The sequence below is a fragment of the Pangasianodon hypophthalmus genome, chromosome 6 (assembly GCF_027358585.1).
Source record: "Pangasianodon hypophthalmus isolate fPanHyp1 chromosome 6, fPanHyp1.pri, whole genome shotgun sequence".
In the NCBI taxonomy this organism is placed as follows: domain Eukaryota; kingdom Metazoa; phylum Chordata; class Actinopteri; order Siluriformes; family Pangasiidae; genus Pangasianodon; species Pangasianodon hypophthalmus.
The window spans coordinates 6814707-6841256 of record NC_069715.1 but is presented as its reverse complement, the minus strand read 5'-3'; the positions used below and the strand labels follow the sequence as shown (position 1 = coordinate 6841256).

The following is a 26550-nucleotide window of genomic DNA, read 5'->3' as shown; positions in this document are numbered from 1 at the left end:
AAATCCTTCAGAAAGCTATAATTATTAACCATACAAAGAACCATTGAAGAGTTAATTTTATCTAAATTTATAAAGTTCAATAATCCGGTTAGGGTCCTTTGGTTTTCCCTCTGGGGGAAGCTTTAAGGATTCTGTGTAGAACCCTAAAACTGAGTGTGCCCTCATTATAAAGGTTCCAAGTAAAACCTTTAAAGCTCAGAGCCATGAACTATTTAAGGAATCACTGATGTATCTTTAAAGGTGAAAAACAAGGTGTTTACAGTAGGTTGCATAAGGTGTTCAGCACATTCAATGTAAAACAAAAGACAGAGAGAAATATAGATAGAGACAGAGAGAAAGAGAGAGATCATGACAGAGAACCAACAGAGCCTCTGATCTCCTTTAGCTCTTGGCCTGTGCAAACAGCCTCTGGCTATCCACAGTGCATTTCATGCTGAAGTGCAGGAATCTTCATGCAGAGAAGTGAAAGATAAAACAAGAGAGAGGTTACAGAGTGATTGGATCATTCTAGATCCTGGCACAGAAGCAGGACCAGACCTCCATCTCGCTCAAGAAGATAAACAGATTTGCCATCATGACAGAGTTTGAGGTAAAGAAATGACTGCACTTTGATCCATAGCAGAACGAGAGGAGGATTCCGCACGCTTGAATGTCAGTTGAGTAAAATATAGTTTGGTTTTTGCCTGAATTGTTGGCTTTTGAGAAGCAGTCATTGTGTGACTGATGCTCTTACCTGAAAAGATTAGCTCTAATGACCAAACAAACAGTGACAGACCTCTGATTTATAAGCTGTGTTTCTCTCATCAAATAAATATACATCATCAAATAAAGTCTAGTATAGTGTGGTAGGGTATGGTATAATATTGTGTAGTATATTACAGTATGGTGTAGGTATAGTATATTCTGGTATGGCAATGCAGGGTAGTATAGTATGGCATAGTATAGCACAGCACATTATAGAACTGTATAAGTATAGTTTAGTGTGGTATGGCATGGTATAATAAGACAGGCTATAGTATCCATGGCAAGTTATAGTATGATGTAGTATATCATAGCATAGTATGATATAACTATAGTCTAGTGTGGTATGGTAGAGTAGATATGGCAGGGTATAGCATAGTATAGTGTGGTGTAGTGGTAGGGTATGGTATGCTATACTACAATATACATATTCTATATATTGTAGTATGGCATGGTATACAGCAAAACAGTATAGTATAGCATAGCATACTATAAGAGACTATACTACATTGTATAGTATACTGTAGCATACTATAGTGCATTTTGATTTATTTTACTATAGTATTGTACAGTATAGCATAGAGTATAGCACAGTATAGCAAGGTAAGAAATACTGTTATTTATTGAAATTTCTTAAATGACTACTATACTCATTAAACATCCAGATGATGTCTGCCTTTGCTAACAATAAGGAAAGCATACTCTGTAAATACTAACAGCCATCAGCAAGCTTTAATGTTACATTAAAAAATCCTTGGCTGCCTCTTCAAGTCTTTTTTCCTGCAGGCCGAGTCAAGCCATGTCCTCTGTCATCAATCTATAGTTTAACAGCGGACTGTTTCAGGTTTAAGCTAAGCATCAGTACTCAGTGTGCCAATAGCACACATTTAGAGGGAGCAGTTCAAACATGTTCAGACCTGCTAATTGGGGGCAGGGAGAGACTGCTGCAGGCACTTTTCTGGCTTCCAGAATAAACACAGTCATGCACCTCAAGGCAGATCAGGTAAGCATTAATTCTACACTATGCTATACTATGCTATACTGTACCACACCATACTATACCACACTACACTACACTATACCATGCTATGCTATACTGCACTATACTACACTACTCTATACTATGCTTTACAATCCTACACAGTTTATTAAAGCATGTTAACAATACAACACTGTAACATTACAAACAAGGAACAGCAACGTATCTACTTTCCTCCAAACTCAAAGTGGCCTGAGTATTCAAAACTCAGATAAAGTAGAACAATCATTTCGGCATATGGCAACATCATTTTCCCAGCCAAGAGTGATTATACACAAACAAACAAACAAACAACAAACAAGTATTCACACACACACACACACACACACACACACACACACACACTTACAAATCTTATACCATTGGTATATTCATCCTGGGGATGACACAGTTATTGACAGATCATTATAGAGAGAGCTGATACTTTTAAATCAAACGTAGTGTATCTTTCAGCACATACAATTGTTTATTCAGGGTTTTTTTCTGTTGTTGTTGTATTAAAAGTGGAGGGGGGGGGGATGAGGAGAGAGATAGCAAAGAGAAATGAGAGAGAAGAGTGACAGAGAGAAAGAGGGAGAGAGAGATGATGCTAAACATAGCTTTCTCTTCAAAGTAGCAAACCCGTCATCATATATTTGAGAGCTTTCAATCCATATTTGTTTGAATTGCACAATAATATTGGCACAGTATGAAAGCTGAGACTTTATTTGATCTGAAACCAATTAAGCCCCAAAACGGCTCAGACCTGAGAAAAACGTTCTACACAAATGGGCCAGTGCAGCTCCTAGCCCTCTATTCTGTTATACTATGCTGCTACTTTTCAGTCATTCCGGTCAGTTTAAAGGCCATTTTGTACTAAATCAAGGCTGCTGGACTTTCAGTATAACCTTAAAACATTTTTTATGATGAAGTCTCTCTGATTGAGAGGTAAAACATCTTCAAGACTATAAAACAAGCTAAGTGGACTTGATTTACTACAGCTTGGTATTTTAAATGACCGGAATGACTGAAAAGTTTCATAGACATGCTGCTGGAATTTGTTTCACCACAGGATCTTACTTTTTTTTTTTTTTAAATCACACTCCCACTGTTATACTTACATACACGTATATTCTTAAGCACTCACGCTAACAGGCATACACATGCAATGAAGGGACCCATCAAATTATTAAGAAGCCCTGCTATGATCCTAACCCAATCATGCCTGACCATAGCTAACACCAACCTTGAGTTGCCTCTTGGATAGCAGCACATCTGCACATGTATGTTCATACACACGAACATGAACACGGGAGCCCATTCTTTGATATTCTGCAGGGAGCAGAGCTCAATATCAGAGAGCTTAGCATTTCTGCTCAGACAGTGCTGTTTTAATTTTCCCCCGTGCAGGGTGTCCTATTGGCCTCTCCTCAGGGATATCAATATCCAGCTATAGTATTAGCAAAATCAATGCAGCCAAATACAAGAGTACAAATCTCCATTCCATGGCCATTTGAGCCCTTTGATTTAGAGCTGCACACGAGCAGCTGTGGTTTTGCTATTGATATGCAATGTTTCTTGGGCAGTAGGGCATGCAACTGAAATAACTCCTGAGGAGTCAGTATTCCTAAAGATCTGGACCCAGTTTCTCAAAAGCAGTGTGTCAAACTCAGGTGCTGGACGCCAAATAGAGACATTTGTGTTTAAAAGTGTTCTGGTGCCTGGTTGAATTTTTGCCAACATTTCATGGATTGCCCTTAATGCAAAAAAACATGTTGAGTATTCACACTCACTTCCTGCCTCCCAATTCCGCATGTTACACTTTGTTTAGTTTTGTCTACTAAAGAGAGCCGGTATTGAATCTTTATTTGTGTGGTATTCACAAGTTATTTATGTTAGTCTAAATTAATTGTAGAAATGGCCTCTCGCTTTCATGCTACATCATATTTCAGTTTGTACCTTCTTTTTCATTAAAAGTGATCATTTTTATCAGTTCACATGTTTTTGCCTTGTCACTTTAGTTTTGAGTAAACAAGTGATTATTTTAAAGAGAGTAGCCTTCACACAAATTGAAGACCTGAAGTGCTCTAATCGGGAAGCACCTGGAAACCTCAGAGACGTGAACTGCACACAAGGAATTTTAATTATCTGAATGATTATTAAAATGGTTCATTAAAAAAACTGACCTCAACCCTTGTCAGCTGTCCAGCTATAGGCCAACATCTAACCTCCCTTTTATCTCTAAGATCCTAGAAAATGTTGTAGCTCAGCATTTCATATTTGCATAGGAATAATATTCACGAAATCCTTCAGTCAGGGTTTAGACCTCATCACAGTACAGAGACAGCGCTGGTTAAAGTGGTAAATGACATACTATTGGCCACCAATTAGGGTTGTGTCTCTTTGCTTGTATTCCCTGATCTTAGTGCAGCTTTTCATAGATCATAATATTAGATAGATTAGAGAATGTTGTTAGAGTTAAGGAAATGGATCTTTCCTGGCTCAGGTCTTAGATGTAAATGGTGACTTTTCTATGCATACAAAAAAGTAAAGTTTGGTGTTCCACAAGGCTCTGTTCTGGGCCCACTGCTTTTTTCTCTATATAAACTACCTCTATGTACAATTATTCATAGACATTGTATTAGCCTTTATTGCTATGCCAATGACACACAACTGTATAACAGATACCATCTTAATAAAGTCAAGGAATGTGTGAAAGACATTAGACACAGGATACTTCCTCCTACTTAAACTTTCTTCTACTTAATTCTGACATGACAGAAGGACTTTTACTAGGACCACAGCCAACTAGAAGCAAGCTTTTTGATTATGTAATAATCCTGGGTGGCCTTTCAGTTACATTATATGTCAGTGAAAGACCTTGGTGTGATTATTGAGTTCAGTCTCTCATTCGAAGCTCAGACAATATCACTAGGATAGCCTTTTTCATCTCAGAAATATCACTAAGATGAGAAATATAATCACACTACATGATGCAGAAATTAGTTCATGCTCTAGGTTGGACTGTTGCTGTCTGCTGTCTGGATGTCCCAGTAGGTGCTTATATGGCAAGAACACTGAGTCTGATAACTTTTCATGCATATTAATTAATGTGTCATTTAAAATTTCTGTAATAGATTACCCAGTCTGTACTCTATTGAAGCTGCACCTGTACCTCCTGTGGTCCAGAAACAGTAAACTTTACTTGTGTAATTAAGCTATTGTATTCTTGAACACTGAGTATCACAAAGCATTGTTTCTAATGTTTCATCATTGTACCAAATTAAGAATACTATATATTCTTATATATAGTATTCTTAATTTGGTATGTATGTATATATATATATATATATATATATATATATATATATATATATATATATATATATATATAGTACGCACTTGTGAATTCAACTGTTGGAACTCATTTGTCTTTCAGATTAAAATAAAATCACTGGAGTGATAATCACTTATTTTACTTTTATTAAACTTATTAAATTTTACTTATTGAAGCTAAAATATCTAATAAAGTTATTTTTAAATTAAATGTGATAAGGACCATCTCTTATTATTAAATCATACTTTAATAATTTGATTTAATTACTGGCAACTATTAGTCTGAGAGTAATGATTGCATCCACACTGGCATTTTTTTTTTGCCACTCTGAGAAAACCCATTATGTCCATGGCAACCTGAGGAGCATGAGAAAGCATTGAATCCTAAAACTCTCTCTCTCATTTTAAATGAAATCAGACCACCCGCTGACTGGGAATGGAGTGCGCCTTGATCCCTCTGCATGTGTACATATTAAGCCATTTCCTTGCTCTCTTCTCCACTACTGCTTATGTGCATGTGTATTAAATAAGCAATTTAGTACAAATTCATTATATGTCTTAATTGCACTTATGTAATTAAACACACAGCTGTGACTACACCAGCATCATCATTATGCTCTGTTCTCTTTGCTGTACTTCCCTTGGCCTGTGAGGGCTAAGTTTCATACTGAGATGAATTGTGAGATGCACACAGGATCAGAGCAATCTCGACATGCAATAGAAATACATCCCTCAGCTAATTATTGATTAGTTGAAAGCTGGGATGCATTCGTTTCATCTGTGTATGTAGCTTCTGCTCCCATCCCCAGCAGGTGAGACATCATCAAATGAAAATCTCATGATAGAAGTCTCATGATCAGACGCTCCTTTTATTTTCTGCATTATGCAAAGATGATGAGGTGTATTTCCTACTAGACTTTGTCTTCTCTCCAAAGAATGCAGCGCTCTGTGTGCATTCTCTATTAAACCTATAACGAAAAACACATCACACATAGGAAACCTGTGTTTAATGTGTGGAAATGGAAATCTTTGACAGTGCAACATTGAGATTCTGGAAGTAAGTCGCACGTCTAGTTTGGAGTGGAAAATTTGACAGCGCACTCATCTATCATCCAGTGAACAAACAAACAAACCATTTTTCTGACCTGTATTTCGAGGTTCAACCCTTTTGACTGCAATTTGCACATTTTTCAAATGTTAGGATGTGCATAAGATACTGAAGTGTCTCCGTCTTTGAAAGGATTTTGGCAGGTCGTTTTGTAAAATCCTGATACTAACTGTGCATTCACACCTATGAGTCCATTTGCTGAGACCAAATTAGAGCACAACTGATGCGTTTGTTACTTTTGGCACAGAATTAAATGAACCAAAAACAGTGTGTAAAAAACACTGAATACATGAAAACAGTCATAAACGCTTTCATTCTCTGGACTGAAATAAGGTATTCAAACGTTTGTTATTGAAACCAAACTTGTGTGTAGAAATCATAAAAAAAAATCCACCTGACCATGTAGAATAATGATCTCATGCTAAAAGTGATCAGACAATTATATAAATAACTAGTTTAAGACATTTTGTGTAACACATCTAGTGTTTATTTTCTCTTTTTCATTTCAGATTCATTGGTCCAAACATCTAAAACACATTGCAATTCTGCAGCACTACAGCTCTTTACAGCTCAGTTAGCACCTCTTGGCTCAGTTTAGCAGCTCGCATGTACAACAAAATGCTGCAACCTAAAATATACAGCATGTTTGATTCACCAAATTAATTCAGAGTGGAATCGCTTTCTCACTGCAATCAAATCTCTGTAAGGTTTACTTGGAACCAGATCGAGATCACCTCACTCGTGCGTTCTCGGACCACTTGTTTTGGTCTTTACCCGAGTGTGATTGCTGTGTTCTCACCTGCCTAAAGTACTGCACCCAAGAGGAAAGCAAGGTTTCGATTCAAACGGACTAAATCCTGCAAATCATAAACTGTGAAGGTAATTTTATACCCTTACATTTCACACGTGGTCATAAATTTTCAGGTGATTATGTAAGTATGATATGTGAAAAAGGTGCATGTGAAGGTGCATTTTGCCAGGTTATACCCTGAAATTAAACATGTGAATTAAAACAAAGACATCATGTGACCAATATGTGAAAAGGAATTATTCATGTGTGAAAAATGACCTATATGTGAAAGTCCTATATGTAGCCATATGACCTATATGTGAAAAGTCCACTAAATGTTAAAAACTGAACATGTGAAGTGTGGGGGGAAAAAATGTCTAAATTTCATGTGGCTTTTCTGTAATGGCAGAGAAATACGTTAGCATATTAGATGGCTGTTTTTGCTGCTATGGGACACTTTTGATGTCATGAGACATGTCTTTTTCTCCACAGTTAACAATGTACAATTAGATAATTGTTTGCGCTGGTTTCTTCCATCCTGTACTGTTCTGTTGTCCTGTCTAGTTAGTGTGCACTGTCCTGATTGTACATTTTTCACTCATCTCACACTGTCATGTATTTGCACTTTATTCAATCCTGTGTACTGTGCTGCTGCATCGTTATGTGTTGCACCATGGTCCTGAAGAAAAAAATAATTCTAATGTATTGTACAAGTTGTACAGAGAAATGACAATAAAAACCCAAATGACTTGACTTCATATTAGCCTTACATTTATGTTCAGGATGCAGGTTTAACAAAATTTGTGCATTATGAAACAAAATATACACTCACTGGCCGTTTCAATAGGAACACCTCTATCTAAAGGTGAAAAATGTGATTCAGTTTAACTTTAACCATGGCAGGCATGTTGGTGCCAGACAGGCTAGTTTGATATCTAAGAAACTGCTGATCTCCTGGGATTTTTCACACATAACTGTCTCTAGTGTTCACACAGCATGGTGCCAAAAAACTAAAAACATCCTGTCAGTGACAATTCTCCTGATGTTAATGAGAGAGGCCAGAGGAGAATAGCAAGACTGGTTTGAGCGGACAGAAAGACTATGGTAACTACTATTTTGTATAATAACCACTCATTACAACCATGCTGAGCAGAAAAGCAGCTCAAAAAGCACATCCAACCTACAACAGCAGGAGATTCCACTACTGTCAAGTAAGAACAGAAATCTGGGGCTACAGTGGGCACAAAGCTTAACAGTCGAAGACTGGAATTCAGTGCCTGGTCCTTTTTTTTCCTTCTCAATCTTTAACTGTCCAGTTTTGATCCAGTAGACACATGATTAGATAATTGCATGAATGAGTGATTATACAGGTGTTCCTATTAAAGTGACCAGCAACTGTACATTCCAAACATTCTATGAATCACCTAAAATGTATATGTTTACCTAAAGGCACATCAAATGAAAAGCTTTGTAGATTAACTATGGTAATTTCTTAATTACTTTAATGAATCTATACACTCCTATACCTCTGAATAACACTATGGTACTGATTATCATATAGAAAATATCTAGACACTTCACTGTTAAACCTTTCTACTTTCTCACTAACTGGTTTTAAATGGTGTGTAAATAAAGCACTAATAAGGCATTCAGTTTCATCCTGAGAATCCGTTAACAGACTATGAGTGATCGTAATCAGAGTTGACGTACAGCATCAGAAAATGACAATAAGTGACTGAAACTAAGTTGACTTATAGATGTAAATATGGCACAGCACATTATATTTCACAAATTAAAACCCACAAAGAGCAGTGCTTCTTCAAAACCGTTCTCAAGAAGTAATCAGTTCTAATCACCCTGATTGCTCTCAGCAGAAAATTAATCTAATGTTCTTTGCAAAGCAGCTGCTGGTTATTTAAGCACTGATTTCTGTCTCTTCTCTGAGCTGTGATTAATTAAAATGGGAGACGGGGACAAAAACGGGGTATTTAAAGATTTGCAGTCAATAATTCAGGTCAACTCATTATAGCTTTATTTGCGCTGCTTATGGCTTTGATTTTTGCTCATTTAGATGCTTTAGCCACTTTTGGGTCTGATTGTGCTGACTTTCACCAATAAATGCAACCATACTGACAGAGTCTGGAGGTAAAGATGCATCTCAACCAACACCTTCTCCTGATTTTTCAAAGAAAAAAGCATGGTGGGTTAATGTGTTCTAGCACAAATGCAAAATATATCAGGAGAAACTAATTCAGATTTTACTTTATTACTGATTCAATGATTAGTTGCAGTTAATAAACTACATATTGTTTACATACTGTACATATATCTATAACTAAGTTCTGTTTTTAACTTATTATTTATTTATGCAAGCACATAGAGAAAGCACAAAATTACAAAACTAAAATTTCTGCACCCTTTACACTCAACTCCAGAATTATTGGCGCCCATCATGAAAATCAAAAATTCATCAAAAATAAATATGTAAGGGGTTAAACACTTTGTATAGGAAAGTATACAGTGCTGTTACAGGAAAATAATCAATGGCAATGATTGTGTTCCCATATCAGCATGGCCCAAAGTGTTTTATTCCTCTTATAGCTTAGCAGTTTGCCAAAAAATACAATTTTTATTAATTAAAGAATCACACCTAATACTTTTATGCATGTATGTTTATTTTTAATGTTGGGAAGTGTTCTCAAAACAACTTCCTGATATCAATTATCTTGTGTTTATAGTGTATATTTTCACTTACCAGTCATTTTTTCTCTCTTTTGAAGACAAAATTTGCAATGCCCACCATCCTGAAGACTTTCTCACTTTACTTTTGACCTCTGGAAAAAGTTGAATCATTATGTGTCATGTTCAATTTGTATATTCATTCTATTCATATACTTCTTTTTGGCAATAATTCATTTTAAATGTTAACAGATGTATGACAGGTATATTTTTTTCAAAATTATTTTAAGCATTTTATGTTGTGCCTATTCTTTATTTTTTCTCTTCTTTGAAATTAAAATTGTCATTTTTTTCATGTAAAACAATACATTTCAAAGTGATTTAAAAAATTACTGATATTTCTTTTTTTACATCGTTAAAAATGACAGAGATGGTCCATGTCAAATTTTGTGCAATGTAGTAAACCAAACAGGAGTGTTAAATATTTGAATGCACAAAATCCAACATCTGAAAATATAAAATATAAGTGTTCCTTTCAACAGTTCACCTCTACTTATTAAAGCTAGTCTGGCTTCCTAATAGTGACGGAGCAGCTCACTCACAGTGTTGACCTAATTGGCAGCTCCCTCAGTGTCAGGGATGAGGCCGTGTATAGTACAATGCCGCCATTGTGTCCGTCTGAAACCCCAGGCTTGTTGTCATTCAGGAGCAGTGAGTGTTTCTCACGTCTGGGATGGTGGGGGGTAAAAAGTTCTCATCCATCCACGTCTTGGCCTCTTCACTCACTCTGATTGTCTAAGTGTGTGACCCAAGCACTGCAGACTGGCTACGGAGTGTTGTGATTGTGTGCAAAAACAATACACATGCACTGGATTCGGGTCTAATTAAGCCACTAGAAGACATTTGGCTGTTGAAAGCAACTAGAAAGAGAGCGTGCTGGTTTCTGGTGCCACTCAGAGCACAGCATGGCAGCGTCGGCTGGGGCAATTTTATAAATAGATGCCAGGGTTCATTTGTGTGGATTTGTGTGGATCAGTCTGTGCATGTTTGGATACCATGTCTCCTGAAAAACACAGACATAAAGAAATAATGAGATGATTGTGACTTTAAAAAAAAAAAAAGTACAGGACCATAACATGCAAAATTGTCTGAACAGACAGAAACAATGCAAACTAAAGTGAACAAAAGTTTGCAGATAACACCTGAGCATGTTGGACTCATTTTTTGTATTTCTTTCTCTTGCCATGACAAAGATGGATATGTTTCCATCGAGTCCAGAGTCATGTTGAAATCAATAAGTCACTAACACTGGCCATTTGGTGTTAGTGTTCCTAGGAGAGTTATTTTGATATTCCATTGTGTGCTCTGATCTCATCATGTTATACTGGGATCATCAGTGATGTCTGAACATCCAATAGATGTATATGAATATATGTAAATATATGAATACAAATATGTATGCAATGAGCTGACACTTTATTAAATATATCTACCTTGTACCTTTTCATTTGTCAGGTACACTTACCCCTATATACATTATAGGTGTTTCTATAGTCCATCTGGTGCCTTGTGATGGACGGGAAGCTCACCTGGGGTGTATTCCCGCCTCATGCCCAGCGTTCCCGGGATAAGCTCTGAATCCACCACAACCCTGACCAGGATAAAGTAGTTACTGAAATTGATGGAGTTAGCGAGTGAGTGATCAAGTGTAGCCCTTCTGTTGCTACATACAATGTGCCAATTCCTCTCTCCCATCTGTTAATTGTGTCCTAGTTAGCATACAGTGCCTTGCAAAAGTTTTCACCCCCTTGGACTTTCTGAAGTCACTAAATTTTGGTAGGCCTCCTCTAGCCAGAATCACGGTTGCACCATATTCTTTCTATGTTTTAATAATGGATTTAACACTGATCCATGGAGTGTTCAAAGTCTGGGCTACATTTTATAACCAAATCCTATTTTATTCTTTTACAGAGCCTTGTCCTGAACTATTTTCATAGCTCCTTGGTGTTCAAACTCCAGGAAGAGGTGTATTAATATTGAGATCACATGACAGTTTAATTTGCACACAGGTCAACTCCATTGAACTAATTCTTTGACTTCCGTTGGCAGCTGTATGTTCCACATACTTGCTGTGGTATAAGAGGAATAGAACACCTTGTGGCATGCTTTTATGGGAAAATAATAACTTTGGGTTGATAACAGTATCTCTACTTCATGTAAGGCTTCATCACACTACTCTCTCATTGATTATTTTTCTACAGCAGCATGCTCTCTCATGTTTTATTCCTTACATCCATATACAGTATATATATTATAGTGTATATATTCTATCTATGTGTCCAACTGTGCTGCCTAGAGTGCATGAGTTGAGTAAGATAGATGATTTGTGTTGATTAAAATGAAAAAAAAAAAAAAAAGCCGTGAACATACTATTACTGAGAACATGGATCATTATTATTCTTGTCCTGATTTTTAGGACAGAAAAATCTACATTTTTGTTGAATATTATAGCATTTTACAGGCTAGAATTCACTATTCCTCACATTCCTCCTGCTCAAGGACAGTGTGATCGATATTTGAATTGACACGTCATTAGGCTGAAGTGTGGTCTCTCTCTTATCTGAATTCAGTGTGTCCCTTAAAGATGTGTGCTGATGAGTGACTTGATTAAATTCCCTTGGAGATATAGCCCTCTGCTAATGAGCTGCAGTGCTGCGATAGAGCAGGTTAATTATACAGCCATGAGGTTTCAGTCCACTGGGAGCCTTCAGGCATTAGTGACTTCACACAGGGGTCACTAAGCACATACTGTGTCTAGGAAACTGGGATATGCAGGTAAGAAAGGGATGACAGCTTAGCTGAAATGAGTAGATAAGTTTTGAGACTTGATGTTCGCTGTGAAAGGATACAGGATACAGGCATGAAGTTCATTTCATGTTTTTCTATAAGTCAAACGAGATGCTGAGAAAAAAGATGAAATGTTTTAGCAAAGCTGCAACAGATGAACTCACAAGAAAGTAGTGCCATTATTACGTTAAAAACATAATTGAACAATAAATAAATAAATAGACAGAAATCCTCTTAACAGTTTTCTTAAAAAATCTATTAATTAATCACATATTATAATCCTTACATTACCTCTACAAAATTATATATTATTATGAGGCTTGATAGAGCCAACATACTGTTCTTCATAATCTTCTTCTTCTATGTGAAAATTTGTTTTCATGGGGCACAATTTTTGACATAGGAGCCACAAAATTCGGCACAGACGTAGATCCAGTACAGGAATTGGGTGCTTGTGCTTTTGGGAAAGATGGGAATTATGGTTGCCGCATAGCAATGCTACAATTTGTGTTTTTTCCAGCATCAATATACATTAAGTTCTGTTTTCCCACAATTTGAGCCTTTCTTCATTCAGATATACTATAGCCCATTAAAATAAACTGCTCCACCTACTAAAACCCTAGCAACCACCTGGACTGTGATAGCAACCAAATGACACCCTAGCAACCAACTAGCTACAACCTAGCAACCATCTGGGATCATATTTAAACTTTCTATAAATACCATAGCAGCCACCTGCGACCACATTCCAGCCACATAGCAACACGCTAGCAACCAGCTGGGATAGCATAACAACCACCTAGCAACACCCTAGCAACCACCTGGCATAGTAGAGTAATATTTTTTAACATTTTAATGTTTTTAACCTAGCCTTTACCTTTTTAACCTATACATTTTTAACAACAATAGAATATTGTAATATCATTTAACTCTTGTAACATCTTTAGCCGGCTCTGTCGAGTTCTGTCAAGTTCAAAGTTCAGCCATAAATTTTAGCCTTCTAGATTTTATGTTGTCCTCTTTAACAGTGTGAACTTTTTTATGTAGTAATGTACTAAATTGTCAAAGTGGTGCACCATAACTGGTTCTGGAATACTATTTAGTACTGTAGTGCACAGTTTGTGACATATAGTAGCAATATATTCTATATATTAACACATTTTGAGGTTTAAATTTTGTCTTTGTGAATCTTATGTTTCAAGATCAAGCACATGGAAAGGCAGATTAAGCCATTAACAAGAGGTTGGTAAGGTCACAGTCCCAAAGATGAGGAAACAAGGTTTAGGTGTTCAGGGAATGGTGGAGCACTGGGGAAATGTTGATGGAGACAGAGTACATGCATCAAGTCCAAAAAAAAGGGATTCTCAATTATAATGTGTTTTGCTTGTTTATGTTAAACATGTGCCCAGGCATCTTTGGACATGTTTTACGATATATGATATTATACCATTCAACACATTGATACTTTTATTATTTGGTTTAATTGCTTAGTCAGCACCCACTTGGTTAATTATTATTAATTATAATTGATTATAAATCGATTATCAAAAAAAAAAGGACAGACAGACAACTGATACTTAAAATAGTCCTACTGTACATCAGCATTCGCGAATTAACAGTAGTCTTACTGGAGATTCTGAACAAAGTTGGTTACTTATCGATTGGAGGATACTAAATCAAAATCACATCGTATCGTACCGTAGCAAATTCAGTTGTCTTGTCAAAAATCAAATTATTGCCTTAAGAATCGAAATGTCATCATATCATGTACACCCATACAGATCAATATGAAGAGAAAAAAAAATAAAACAATGAAGACAAAGTGCTTTGGAAGCGCTGACACAGCTTTCTTCATTAACATAAAATGAATTATTCTGGTAATGAAGATGACATTTTAATCCAGATTTGCTGTAGCACTTACTGTGATTGGGCCTGACTATAGATAAGGAACCTTATCCCAAACACCTCAGCCAAAATTGTTCATAACCTCATCCTCCTCCTCCATAAAAAGAAAAAAAATATTCTTCTGAATAAAGAAAACACATTTTGAGCGTAAAATACTGTATTTTCCACATTCTTGATGAAAATTTATGCTTCACTCAGATGTATGGATCTACTTTGCATAACAGCATTGAAATAGTGGTTCTCAGATCATTTTCTTATTTTCAAAAAGAGTTTGAAAGTACACAAACTCCATATAGCAATGGATGAGAGGTGAGAATTTCTTCTAATGAGAAGTATCAGATAGATTGTCACTTACTAACTTGTTAGATTCTTGCAATGTATGATTACATTCCCAGTGTTGCTCCTGTCACTGCTGATAATGAGATGTTTTTAGATTTCTTCATCAGGACCAATGTAGACAAATTTACTATGACAGCCAAGTTAACTAGAGAAAAACAATATGTAGAAGATGCACTGTTGGAATGAACATTGCTGATGATAGTTTAATTGTTACAGCTTGACATTGAAGTGATAGCATTTAATCACGATCTATACATAGAAAGTGCAAATCCGTTAAACGAGAAGTACACAATAAATCCTCGGTTTTAAAGAGGCAGCAGAGGACAGGTGCACCTTATCCCATTATGGTGAAACGGAGCAGCTGTGGCTAAGTGATGTAGCTCCATAAAACTCTATATTGCTCCTGAGGAAAGCCCTCAACAGGTCAGCATTAGCTCTTCCAACAGCTGCATGCAGACTTATTAGCGCCGGTGTGTCTGTATTGCAGCCCCGGGATGTCGGCTCGGTGTAAGGGGTACAGCTCAGAGGCTGCTAGCCTACCTGGAGACATCTGCTTCACACTGTTTCAAATGCTCCACGGCTCCATTTCGAACAGCTGAGGCAAACAAGGCTGTCCAGAAACACACAGAGTCCAGTGAAGGAGAACGATACGTGAACGGCCTGACTGAACCTGTCTGACAGCAGAGGAAGTACAGTGGAAGTCGAGTGGAAGCACGTTCTAGAAATTGCACTTCTTGGAAGCAACACAGAGAGAAAGGAAAAACAAACCTAGTAAATAGACAATATGCCACATTAAAAGTGACGTAAAAATGACATATGTCAACTTCCAGATTCTAAAAGAATTTTTTTTTTCAGATGATTAACCAATTCACAAACATGTCATAATCATTCTGTAAATAATAATAATAATACTAATAATAATAATAATAATATACATTCTCATATATATTAATAATGTATAATATATTACTTTTGGGTTTTGGCACCTCAGTTGGCTGTATTGATTAAAAGAAAAAGCATTTGATCTTTCTCTGACTTTCTAACTTAAAAACAGCTTCCATCGTGGACCTGTGAGGTAAAATTGATATTTATTCTGTCATTCATCTTCAATAAGCACTTAATCCTGCTCAGGGTCTCTGTGAATCTGAAGCCTATCATAGGATCACTGGGGGAGAGGCAGGAATACACGCTGGATTGGACACCAGTCCATTATTCTTACCTAGGGATAATTTAGATTTACCAATCCACATATTAGGAGGTGGGAGGAAACTGGAGAACCCTGAGTCAACCCACATGGACACAAGAGCACAAAACTCTACACAGACAGAAACCTGAGATCAGGATCAAATCAGTGACCCTGAGGCTGTGATGCAGCAACGCAACACACTGTACTGGCCAAAACTGATGCCTTATTCATTTTTCGCCATATGTAAAAAAAAAAAATAAAAAAAAATCATCCATTTTTATGCTGTTCGATTGCATAACCTTTTATCACCTTTGCTGACGGCAATCAATGCAGGTCAGATTCAAAATCACTTAACCTGGAGATCTTTCAGATTTCTGACGGAAGATGGAGAGCAAAACTTTGAATATGTGTAGTCTTTAAAAAACTTTAACGACTGAAGATTGCTATAACTCATGTACCGTGCACCCAACGTGCATTTTAAACAAAGCCTAACTGGATTTATCACCACAACAGTTGGCCGCCGTGTGCGCAATTGATGAGCACATTAGCAGCATTGCCAATATGCATAATGATAATGGGCATCTAATGCAATGCGGTATCGGGTTCTTATTATGAGGAAATGGATTGGAAGAGGATGGGGAGAAATCTATCAAGTCTGCAGGAAGAAACATGTGTTTGCCGTCTCTAACTGTCTTGAAGTTAAGATATGCTAGTGTAGCATCTCTGACTCATACTCATATGTATCATACTACCTTATTTCACCTCATACATATAACTTTTTGAGTGAAAGTTCTTGACAAGCAACTTTTTTTGTGAAAATATTCAATACTATAAGAATTCAAAGTAAACTTGAGATTTAAGATGAAACTTAAGATGAAAGATCACCCTATTTTATATGTATAAATACCCATTATATATATATAAATATATAAAATGTGCGTATATAAAATGTCGAGGTGCACTTGTACGGAGAGAAATCAATAACAGCCGTGCCTTTACCCAACAATACTGACTCACAGCCATGTGCATACAAGAATAGATCCACTTCAGCCTCTGGTATACGTTATTACCAGGGAAGGCATATGCAGAATACCGCTTTAGGGGAACTTTCTCATCAGTTTCCACCAAGATCAGAGGATACCTTTTTCAAGCTCAAAACAGAAACCGAGCTCCAGGATAATAAACTGATAAAGGAGTCCTAATCAATGGCGCCAGAATCTAATAAGCTTGACCCCTGTGGCAAATTATATTGATTTCTGAGCTGAAGAAGGGAAATGGAAACTGGCCACACACAACAAAACGGCTCACATTAGTATTAATGCACTCAGCCATACAGATTTAACGTTCGCCTCTTGTTTCCTGATTTCCAGAATTGCTCCGAGATTGCATCTCCTTCCATGTGGTTCTCCGCTGTCTCGTGCTATTTCATTGTAATTGTATTTATTTATGACATTATGTGAATGCTTACTATTACACAATGTTTACATTAACCATTCAAATCACTAAATCTATGTGTTTTTGCATTTCTATTTAAACTTTTTATGTTGTCCTGTCTGGATTTGAAGTGCAGCATACAGAGTTCTACTTTTAACTCAAGGCTGTTTACATCTACCACAGTATATGAATCCGTGCCCTTATTTCTCACCTCCATAGTCTCTACCCTGATGGTTTTGCTATTTCCTGTGTGTATTTTAACACATGATCTCTCCTGCGCATTCGATTAGGAGTGCACCAAGAACAGAGGTAGTAAGTGCAATAGGGAGGAAGTCAGAGTCATCTTTCAAAAGGAAGAAGCCGTCGGCACGCCTTTGTGATTTTGGAATCGCATTAAGTTAAGTCGAGAACGTAGCCGCTCGCTGTCTGAGTGATATTTAACCTCTGGGAGTCTGAGGCTGAGAGAGTCTAGCGTGCTAACCACCTAAAACGTAAATCACGGAAAGTCAGGTTTGCTTCTCGGAGGTTGAACTGCTGTAGATTTAAGTCCTTCGGATCTGAGATTGAGGGAATTTTAAATATGTATCAGAACTAAAGCAAACAGCAAAGTTTCATGGTGTCACAGTGGTTCAAAAGGCACCAGGCTTCACAGAAGTATCAGGAAGAAGAACATGGTGTAGCTGGAGCTTTGGGAGCCTTGGTGGTAACCAAAAAAAAAACCCAACAAATATCGACTTTTCATATAGAATGATAAATTGCTGGTTGCTGACAAGCTGATTTGCTACAGAAGATCCAGGTCTATGTAAGGAATAAAACATAATGGTTCATTACTCAGCTTTTTTTGTCTTTCTTTCAAGAGTCTCAAATTTCTCTCTCTCTCTCTCTCTCTCTCTCTCTCTCTCTCTCTCTCTCTCTCTTGAAAGGAATAAGACAAAAAATGTTTGACATGTTACAGAGAAACTGCAAAACTCAACAACCTCTGTCTTGAAGACTTTCCCATGGAGAAAAACTGAAAACAAGCAAATTTGTCTCTGACAGTTACAAAGCCCTGGCTCTGGAGACTCCTAAATAAATCTCTTTACAGAAATCTTCACCATATCGACAATTACATGTTTTGTTTTTTTTTTCTCAATCCGTCTATGTGGCATGCCCGCCTTATTAGTCCCTGTGTAAGTTATTATAGAAATGATAACGCATTAGAAGATGCACATTAATTATGAACCCTCCAGCTAGAACTCCTACCTTTGCTGTTATAGAAAATTAATCAATACCTCTCGACCAATCAGAATTGAGAATCCAGCAGTGTTGTGGTATAAGTTTATTATCACTTATATAACCAGTATGTCTTATATAATTTCTGCATATAAACACTAAGGTTTTACAGACTAACTAAATGATCAGAGTGCAATAAGCAAAACAACATTATTTAAAGCATTTAGCTGAATTTTAGGATTATTATGCTACAAATCTTTGGCAATTCCTTCCTAATGATAAATAAATGGTACATTTAAAAATGTTACATAGCATTATTAATTGTAGGTAATATGCAAAAATTTCTACCTCCTACCTGCTTATAATATTAGGAATAATTAATTATACCCGTGTTTACATGAACATGAGATCTAGCATTATATTGCTAGATATTTTGGGTTTTATTTTAGGTTTTACCCTTTAATATTTTAATATACAGTACGTTAGATATTAGCAGGATGGAAACTACTTAAACGTGTAATAGTCAATATTTTGCATTTCTTACTAGCACAAATAATGCGGATTTTATGTGGAATGTGGAAATTATGTAGAAATTATTTAAAAAAAATAATAATAATCACAGTTTAAGCCATTGTCTCAGAACAAGTATATTATATAACTGAAAAATATAAAGCAGTTTGGAATCATGTTCCAGTCCGGAATGTTTGTTTGTATTTGGGTCATTTTATAGACACGCCCTTAACACCCCTTCACATACTTTTACAGCATTATGAGGAGAAGTTGCATGTTTATAGAGTTGTAACTAGGCTTTCAAGCAGTTGAATGTCTGAGTGCTCTGGAAAGCGTTGTCATAGTTAGCATGCTAAGGCTAATTGCACCACCATAAGGTTTAGGAGCGGATCTTTGTGTACATGGATGTACATGGGGGCTGGCTCATTAAGCGCAAAAAAAAAAAAAAAAAAAAAAAAAAAAAAAAAATGTAAATCTTATTCAACTCCACCTATTTAACCATTAGAGGCTATTTTTTCACAAATCTTGTAAAATTAAAGAACCTTGTTAGTAAGTACTAATTTTGGAAGATTTGTACTTTACTCACTATTATTGAAACTGAATACTTGAGAAAAAAATATACTTTTTACTCCTTATGTTGTCATTTTTTATCTGCAAAGTGCTCAATGCAAATCTCAAATGACATGGAAGGTTTCTAGTTTTTTTTTTCTCTCTTTTTTTTAATCAGTAAGTTCTAGATGTTGTCTCAGTAGGGTTCCTATTCCTTATCTATTTATGTATTCAGTTATATAATTATTTATCATGTAATGATCTTTACATTTAGCTTTTGAAGGACTCGCTTAATTAATGGGTCTAATGAGCACTCTTATATTGATTCAAAGATTTGTCTGTTTGAAGAAATGTAGGCTTATACTGTACAATGTAAAAGAAAAGAGTCTTTGCTATTGATTTAAATGAATTTTTAAAAAGCGTAACAAATCTTTAAGATTTTCAACTGCAAAGGAATTTCTATAAATAAGCAAGTTAATAATAATAATAATAATAATAATAATAATAATAATAATAATGCATAGAGTCTAATAAGTAAATACATTTGTGATTTCAGTATTGAGAAAAATAATCCTGCGTACTATTTATATAATTTATTCATCTCTAATGATGCAGGATAATATAAAATTATTTTATTATTAAAATTAAGTTACTGATTGTAGCTTTTCTTATGACTTCAGATAAAATCCAAAGCAATCACGTCTCACTAATAGGAATTTCGATGAATTCTTTGTGTGACCAGGTTGCCAGGTCATCTGAACATCATGCTTCACACACCAACCTAGGGTGTACGCCTAGAAGCATCCTTCTGTTACTCAATCAACACATTTGATGAGCAAAGATACGAGCTGGCAATAAGACCATATACTGAATAAATCAGCTCAGAGACAGGAAACACTGTATTTCTTGCCAGCACATTAATATAAATTGGATGCCTTGTGCCCTGAAAGCTATATTTGTTTTACTTAGCTTTGGCATTTTGTTTTATGTGTTTATGCGTGTATGTGTGTTTATTTCAATATTTATGTCTTTGTTTTTTTGCTGTATTTTATACTGACAGAGCTGTACTGAAAATGAGATTTGGTTCTCAATAGGTTTTCCTGTACATGTAAGTGCTAATATGAAACATAAATACATAAATAAGTACAGAATAAAATTATGTTGGTGTAGATTTATAGCTGTACAATGAATTTTAAAGGCTGTTGCCTTTCAGCCAGAGATGTCCACGTCCAATGGGAGGCGCTCTGCAACAGAGCATATACACTATCTAACCACATTTTGTGATTTTTTTTTTTTCCTCCAACCAAATTATGTAAGAGTGCTGCTATTCCCAGTGCAGGGAAGCAGAAAGAAGGAATATAAGAGTGCATGAGGAGGAGTTAAAACTTAATGAAGACGCAGTGATGGGTATAGAGAGAGATGGAGTACTGCAGGAGATGGTGTGTTATGTAGCTGACAAGCTCTTGAGAAGTGTATCATTTAGAAAATCAGATCACAGTGCACAGGTCTTTTGTCAGAGAGAGCTTAAGATTCATTTCTAGAAGGAAGCTAAATTAATGGTAATGGAATAAAAAAATACATATGTCTAGAAATAGGCTTAATGGTCTTATACTTGTTACATCTGAGATATAGTGTATATAAAATATAATATATTATATAATATATATTACACACACACACACGAAAATGTATAAAGTATGAGTGTAATGCAATGCCACTAACTCTAGCTGTATTCAAACATTTTAAACATGAAGTGGGTGTGGCCAAAACTGCTCACTCATGCCCACATGAAAGTAAGAACCTCCCACTCTTTTAGATTCCTGATTCTCACCTCAGAACTCAACCAGATGTCCTGTGAAACATTCTAGCAAGATTTCTTGCTATGAAATATTCTGCAGTCTGATCACAGTCCACCAGTTCTTCACCCCTGCTTTAGAGTTTTATTAACCCATTCCCATTATCCTCTCTCTCTTTCTCTCTCTCTGTGTTTTTAAGGGTCTAAGACTGTATCAGATGCCTGCTACCTGACTGGCACTGCACCTGATCCACACCCTTCATCTTGCAGGTGGTGAACCCACAAGATGGCTCAACATTGCTGACTGATTTGTGTAGGTGGCCTGGTCACCAGACATTAGGTCCATCTCCAGGGGTGTGTCCTGGTAACCCAAATCCGGGCAGGGTTTTTTTTTTTTGCATCTTTCTTGAAGGTCGTGAAAGGTGACCTTTGTTTGACTTCCCACCTCAGATCTGTTCAACAAGGGGGGCCTTCTAGGAGCATAAAACTCCCACCGAAATATCACTGACGTTCACAGAGGTTCACAAGCCCCTTCAGCACAACATAGGGTGAAAGAAACCAAACTAAGGAGAGCAAGTGATGAATCTAGGCTCAGCAATCATTTGGAAAGAAATTATGTTTTTTATCCTCGGATGAAAAGAATGCTGCAGTTAATTCATGATGGTGCTGTTAAAAATTGTGACATGTAATAAGATAATAACAGATATTGACTATGTCTTAGGCTTGTTGGCTGTGAGGCTGCAAGTCATCGCTCAAGACACAATACATAAGAACCATGATGTATCGTTGATGAGATAAAAAGCCTGTTTATTTCCCAATCACAGTGACAGAAAAGAAAAGCATTTTCTAGCACCATTTTTTTTTAGCACATGAAAATGAGGATTCATGCGCTTATGCTTACTAAAAAACACAAACACACACACTCAGCGGTGAGTCTTGGCAACGGTTTTGAATTTTTGTTTACTGGAAGGACAAAATGTGAATATTTAGATAACTTATCACTATGCTGCATTGCCATGCCATAAATAATGAGCGTTATTTGAAGTGTGGCAGTCAGAAAAAAAAAGTCGTGCACATCCTCTGTTCCACTCGGAAGGCAGATATTATTTTATTCAAAAGCGGATGAGGAACAGGATGCTTTAAGAAAACATTAATCATGAATTTTGTAGGAGAACAGGAAGATGTGTCACTTTCCATTCGGACCCAGGAGGAGAAAAAGACGAGGAGGTGGCATAGAGCGAGGGACAGAAGATAGAATTTGGAGGCAGCAACAGTTAACAGTGGAAAATACCAACAAGAAAAAGAAAAAAACCAAAAAACAACAGAGCGCTGTCTCCGAAAAGGGCTTTTTTACTGTGACAGAGCTTTTTTATATTATCAAGCTGATTTATTTTCTTTGGCAGACTTTACACAGCTGCAGTAGTGAATGACTTGATGGCAGCTTTCACCACTGTTGGCCACTGAGAGAGTGAGATAGAAAGCGAAAGAGTGCTCTGTTCTCGCAAAACCTCTGACAGGACGGATCATAAAGGAGCAACCTGGCGTAAAGTGCAACAGGAGCTGTGTCTGGAGCAATTTCCAGCCTGAGTAGCTGTCAGTATTGTCACAGAAATCACAGAGCTTTCATTCCGACAAGGCTTGTGAGCATGAAAGTGGGTTTTTGGTACAATATTTCTAAAGACAATAACAAAAAATGAAGAAACCTAGAAAAGCGAGTTCTAGGTGTTGTATTTAATCCTGATTAACCGTTACCTGTTATCAAACATATACTTTTGTAATATGTATAATGCTTTTTTCTGTGTTTATATGGTGGAATGAAAACCTGCCTGACTCACCCTTATGCTCAACGTCCACTTAAAGCTTTCTTTTCTGTCATGAATGGTCCCACATGTAGACCTAAAGTCTCATCTTTACTTGTAAAATTGTACTGAAGAGCTGCTGCTGTAATCATAAACACTGTCCTGTGCTCATCCCAGGACTCTTATTCACAATGGGCCGTATTCAAAGTTAGGTTGATACCAATACTGTGCACATCACTATGCAGACCTACAGACAAACACTATTAATACATTTATTAAACTCATTGCTATGCTGACGATACACATACTGACCCGTCACACACAGTGCCTCCTCCAGCCCCAGTGGGCTGTCTGACGGACCTAAAGACTTGGCTGAATTCTAACTGTCCCATCCCATCCCCAGAAAATGAGGCACTACTCATTGTCTATCCCAGGTTTTACTACATCTAACTCAGCTCTCATTTGAAGCCTGGGTGTCACATTGGTCTCCACATTGCTAAGACAGCTTTCCTTCACCTTTGGAACAGTGTCAGGCTTCATCCCTCTCTTTCCCCCTCTACAGCAGAGATGCTCATCCACACTTTTGTTACCTCCAGACTTGACTACTGCAATGCTCTTCTATACAGACTCGCAGTGCAGGGTCTTAACAAGCTACAGTATGTGCAGAACTCAGCTGCTAGTGTTATCACCCACACAAGACCATACGAACACCTATACACCCAAAGTTACACTGGCTCCCTATTCCCTTCCATATACACTACAAGATGCTTCTTCTAGTCTTTATGTCTCTGCATGGTCTTGGCCCCAATTACTTATCTATCCTCCTTCTCACATACACACCTTCACACACGCTTAGATTCTCCAACACTCACCTGCTTGCTGTCCCATCTTCTCGCCTCCGCAGTATAGGAGACAGAGCTTTCAGTGTTGATGCTCCTAAACTGTGGAATTCTCTCTCTCTCTCCACCTCTGTGCCTGCATTTCCCTTCAACATTTTAAAACTCAACTAAAAACTTCTCTTCAGCCTTGCATTTGCTCACACCCAGTGACTCTTGCACTCAATCTTATTGTGTCCTTTATTGTTTAGTCTGTTAGGTTTTATGCTATAACTTTATAAACAGCTTGCATTTTCCCCTTTTATTCTCATCTTTATCCCACTTTGTTTACCTTTATTACCAAACTTTATTATTATATTTTAAATATGTTTTGTTTACTGCTATGAATGCATGTTTTTCTTGTAACTATACAGTGTCCTTGGGTACCATGAAAGGCACTTATAAATAAAATGTTAGTATTATTATTTTATTATAGTCGTGTGGGAGTTTGCTGAAAACAGAGGTGTGTCTCAGTTATGCATGACTCTGACCTCCTTTTTCTTGTGCGATACTGGCATAAGCAAGGACCGGTATTAAGTCCAGCACGACTCTCTGACAGTTTGATGTTACCACAATGTCATGTTGAAATGGATGCTTTGGGCTGTAAATACTCTATGGAATGCGAAATGTGGACAATATTAAAATACATAAACATGATACTATCAATTAATTAATCATATTTTCCTTTTAAAAGGTCAAACAACATTGGAAAAGACAGCTGAATTTATTTCATTGTATAAACTGCTGAATAAATATAGCGTAAGCCATATTAAATTAAATCAAATCACATTTGCCAGTAATTGCTATGAGAGTTACAACTAGGACTATTTATGCAGCCGGTGTCCAGCTAGCTCAGTTGGTGGAGCATGGTAAAACCTGCGCAAATCAATATGCGGACAATGGAAGGGGGATCTGCTGTACTGGTCCCTAACAGGATCAGGCTAAAGAACAACAACAACTATTTATGCAGCCATATATTGGCAAGGATATGTTGTGTTTTTCATAACCTGCACCTTGCTGTTAGACGAGCGACAGTCTAGATGATCTTGTATGCTGGCAGTACACTTACATCTGAAATGTCTACTTGTGTATTAGCCCATAGATTGTCATGGATTTTGTAGAGGCAGCAGATGCAAGTGCAGATTTCATTGTAGAAGGTGCAACACAACCAACCAAAACAGTGAAAACAAGAACTTTAAACATAAACAAAGGCTACAAGGTAAAACAGGCAGACTATGATCAAGGCTGACCTTGAACTCCACCTTGAACTCCACCTTGAACTCCACCTTGAACTCCACCTTGAACTCCACCTCCAACAACTACAACTACAACTACAACTACAACTACAACCAGAGACCAGGACTTAAATAGGGGTGCTGATTAGGGTTAACACAAAACAGGTGTGGGTGATCAGTGGGCCATGTGACATGGTCATGTGACATGCTGGGGCTGATGGGTAATGTAGTTCAGTGCCAATTTTGTCATAACAATGACATAAAGAAGAAATAATTTTTTTAAGACTTGCAGGGCATTTCACCAACTGGACTATTAAAGTGGTTAATATTAAACATGTTTTATTTAAAAAAAGAAGAAAAAACTCTATTTTCTTCTTCAGTCTGTATTTTCTGTCTATGCTTTTTTGAGGGCTTAATGGCAAGCACTTGTGTTTAAAAATGATGGCCTAGACAACCATTTGGAACCTGCATAATGTAATACATCTCTGAATATAAGTAACTTTTAGATTATGTAAATATTGACATAAATGTTGGACTTTGGAATACAAGCCTAATCTGCTCATACTGAACATCCTCTCAACACACTTGTACTGTGTGTACTGTTTTCTTTACTCTTCTACACCTGTATACTGTAATGAACCCAGAAGGTTCCCTTTTCAGTTTCGTTCCTCTCAAGGGTTCTTCCTCATATCATCTCAGGGAGTTTTTCCTTGCCACTGTCACTTCTGGCTTTCTCATTAAGGATCTAAATCAACATCTGGATTTCTGTAAAGCTGCTTTCTCGCAATGTCTATTAGTAAAAGCACTATAAAAATAAAATTCAAATGAAAATACAAATAAAATTGTCCAAAAATGATTACGAATGTTGTGTTATGAACATCTCTGGAAAGGAGAATTTAGGAAAATAAATCCAGTAAAGTAAACATCACAGCTGGAGATATTGTGAACTTTCAGTGATTTCAGAGCTCCAGAAATGTGACAGTGGCAGCACTGTCGAGTGACTGTTGATAACACAGCCACGTGTGCTGAACGAACAACAGCAAATGGCAACTCTGAATACTAATGTGCAGAAGAGTCTATATCAAACAACACTGCCCTGATCTCTCTCTCTCTCTCTCTCTCTCTCTCTCTCTTTCTCTCTTTCACAAACACACACACAGTCTTATCCTCCTCCTTTTCCTATTTCGCTCTG

The 26550-nt window shown here is 36.9% G+C and overlaps 1 long non-coding RNA gene across 3 annotated transcripts; it reads right to left on the bottom strand.

Annotated features, from left to right (window-relative positions):
- Positions 1–5859: 5859 nt before the first annotated feature.
- LOC128318542 (uncharacterized) lies at positions 5860–25473 on the bottom strand. 3 transcript variants are annotated; one of them, XR_008301938.1, is made up of 5 exons: positions 25374–25473; positions 11198–11344; positions 10275–10735; positions 9749–9827; positions 5860–6063 (listed from the first exon to the last, which is right to left on the bottom strand). It is a non-coding gene; the product is annotated as an uncharacterized LOC128318542 (long non-coding RNA). The 3 variants fall into 3 exon arrangements; XR_008301936.1 differs by lacking the exons at positions 5860–6063; positions 9749–9827 and having other exon boundaries at positions 9971–10735; XR_008301937.1 differs by lacking the exons at positions 5860–6063; positions 9749–9827 and having other exon boundaries at positions 9971–10735; positions 11198–11323.
- Positions 25474–26550: the final 1077 nt, after the last annotated feature.